This window comes from Alligator sinensis, unplaced genomic scaffold (genome assembly GCF_000455745.1).
Source record: "Alligator sinensis unplaced genomic scaffold, ASM45574v1 scaffold980_1, whole genome shotgun sequence".
Lineage (NCBI taxonomy): Eukaryota > Metazoa > Chordata > Crocodylia > Alligatoridae > Alligator > Alligator sinensis.
In genome coordinates, this window is record NW_005842722.1 from 432,404 (window position 1) to 435,980 (window position 3,577).

Consider the following 3,577-nt stretch of genomic DNA (forward strand, 5'->3'; position numbering starts at 1 on the left):
TTTGCAGGAACCAGAAATACTCAATAGCCTTGCACTGGACACACACACAAAAATAAAGATTAAACATTAGGCAAAACATAATTTAGGCAGAAAGGAACAACTCCTTTACTCAACTGGGTAGATTTAATTAGATGAGCAAAGTAGATATTTCTAGCCCAAATACTTAACACCTTTCAGGTCACCCAGGCAAATCAGTTGAACAGGGAAAAGCTATGATGAATTTACAACCCACTGCATCCAGCAGAAGTCTTTATCTTACTAATAAAAGAAATACAAAGCCTCTTTGATTCTTTTATAGCCTAGCAGACCAGGCAGCATCAACTTTATTCCACCATCACCTTCCTGAAAAACTTTGGTCCTTTCCTCTGCTCCCCACCACCTCCAAGAGGAAGACTTTGCTACCATGATCCACGTATTTGCCATTTCCCCCTTGGATTCAGTAAAGTCAACACTGCCAACACAGCTTTGCATGGTAAGCATAGATCAGTGGTTCTCAACCTTGTTAGGCTCAAGCAGATGGGGCAGGGAGCTGGGAGCTGCCCCTCTCCTGCAGTTTTTTCCAAGTCCCCTGCCACTTATTGAAAAGCTGGGGCCAAGAGTTCCCTGCTGATGAGGCAGGGGGACACTGTCCCCACCCCAGCAGCAGGCAGGCCCCTGGGGGCAGGATGCAATGCCCCAGCCCCTGCCAGGAAACAGCTGTCTTCTGGCCCAGTGCCCCCTTCCAGCCCCTGGGCTAGCACCCAGAGGGAGCCTAGAGCGCCTCTTGGTGGCAGAAGGGGCCCATTGCAGGGCCCCAGGAAGCCAGAACAGTTCGCTGCCATTTTTAACAACAAATCTGCTCTTGCTTCCCTGCATGTGTAGACGCCTGCCCAGGAACATTTACTCATGAGTAGGTTACTCACAAGGAAACTGATCCTGGATCAAATGCATGTATAAATGCACCCAGTTGTACACAATTTAATGGAAGATTAGTTTCCCCCATTTTCTCCATGAGAAATAAGGGCATTTTTCTTTGGCTATCATTACCTATGCCTTTATTGAACACACACACTCCCACAGCATACCTATTGAATAAAGAGAACCATTATTTCATTCCAATAACTCTTAGGAGCTGAAAAAAGAACTGCTCTAGGTTTCTCTTAAGAATTGTTGTTAAATGGATTGAACATTACTGAAGACAATTTAATGATCTTAAGAACTTGCTTTAGAGCTATCTTTGACTAATTCTAAACATTCAGAGGTGATAAAGGAAGAAAATTAAGTGACAATGTATGCCATAGTAGGTGTTTAACAGCAATCACAAATAGACAAATTGCTTGTAATTACATGCAGTTTTCAACAGATACCCGTGTGAAACAGAACTGGTGCAAAGCCTCAAGTGGCCACAAACTGGTTAGCATTTTGCATTAGGAGCTCATACTGGTGCAGGAATGGAAAGCAGAGGAATCCTATGGTCTAAGCTGGGAACAACACTGGGAAACCTAATTTATACCCCCAGTCTCCTACCAATTCCTTTTGTACCTTTGAGTGAGTCATTCTTTCTGTTGCTACCTCCAGCACTGCTTGAGGCTAAAATAAACAGATTTACATAGAAGAGAAGCAAGTCTGGAGTTATGATTGTCCCTCCCAAACTGGCCACCTAAAGGGAGGGCTATTTGACCCCCTCATTCCAGGGGACATGTGGCCCTCCAACTTTTTTACTCTTGAATGCAAACACAAAGGGGAAGAGCCTGGACAAGACAGTGTGAATATATTCCCTAAGCTACAACATATACTTTTTACTGGGGAGATGTTTGTTCATCTTACTTCATTTCCCATGGTATTTTTAGGGCTACCAGAGCCTAATCAGACATCTTTTACTTCTCTTGTGAGCACTTAACTCTGCCTCAAGGAATGTGTGTGAATGGGCTTTAACCTGTTGTCAGCTGGGAAAAAGACAGGGCCACTCAAGGGCCTTCACACATCTGTTTAGTTGTTAGAGCCTGAACATGGAAGATGTGGCTGAGTGAAGGGTCCTTTTAGAAACAGGTGGAGCCCATTTCATTTTAATGTTAAGTGGTTTAAGTTTTACCCTGTAAACAGTAAACACAGCCAGTAACTTGGATCTCACACCTTCTACATGCAAATAAGATCTGATTCACTGGCTAAGATATATTAACAAAAAGGTCTGAGAGGAAAAGGTCCAACACATCTCCCAGATCCAATCAATTGTTGTAGACAGGAAAATAGCATAAGTATTGCTGAACTGATATAGCATTTGTGCAGTTCCTCTTGAGCTCCATGTCACATTTATGTTAACAACTTCCCCGTTACCAGCCCCAAAGCTATTTTCTTCTTCCTTCCCATGACACTTGCTTGCTTCCTTTGGAGAGTAACAGTTGTTCTTGTTGGATTTAATTGTCTCCCTAAAGAAAAAGCCCAGGAAGAAATGTATTTCCTGGCCAACTTGAAGTCACATGTCCTTGACACTTGGATCAAAAATCCCAGAAGGGAAGAAGCTTGCTGAGAAATTCAGGTTATAGTGGAACGAAGATAAAGTAACAGAAATGATTAAGGAGATGCAGGGGCTGATTTAAGAACTAAATATGTAGAGCAGGGCTCAAGGAAGACCGAATCGTTATGTCCATGAGCTGTTCAAGGATTAAACCGTATGGCCCAGATTCACCAGTGCCTCTCGGTATCCAATTCTCCTTGGAATCAATAGAAGTTGGTTCCTGAAATATCTTTTGGGATCTGGAGCCATGAGCTGGATTCTCCTACTCTTTCAAAGAGAATTGTACTCTGCTAGCTGCCCCACTTGAACCCACAGAACTTTGGACAAAGTACATCGTATATGCTTTGTAATAAGAATAGCAGAATTGGACCCTTAGGAATTTTTCAGATAGCCAATAGAGGTTTGACTAATTAAAGGAAAGAAAAGTTAGGCTATTAAATAAGATCTCTTACCTGGGAGCTAGTTATGGTAAATGGACAAAGATGGTATACATCATCGCCTGGGACATTTAAAGTGGCTGAACTACTACGTTATTTTGTGTCTTATATGCCTTGGGATATCATATGCATGTTGATTTTGAAAGGCAGAATGAAAAAAATAAAGAAAAAAGATTTTTCCTTGTACTAAGTAACTGAGTAGCAGCAGCGAGGGAGACAAGCCTACTCATTGCTTTGCTCCCTGTAGATCGCTGCAGCTTGTACCTTTAGTTTCACAGGGCAAGGATGAACCTGTTCTACTGTATCTCATGCATATAGTGCATTGCAATTTCCAGCAGCTGAGGATAAGCTTTTAATTAAACTATAACAATTAGCTTGTATACATCACAATGTTATGTTAAGGAAAACTACACGTCCCTGCAAGCCGATATCGGCGACCAGGGTGGACGGCTGGAGACCCTCTGGGTTAAAATCCGTGGAGAACACAGCACAGGGGACACAATGGTGGGAGTCTATTACAGACATCCCACTCAAAGTCCTGAGCTTGACCAGGAGTTTGCCCAGGAACTGGCTGAGGCAGCTTGCTCCAGGACCATGGTTGTCATGGGTGACTTCAATTACCCAGACATCTCGTGGGAGGATCGCT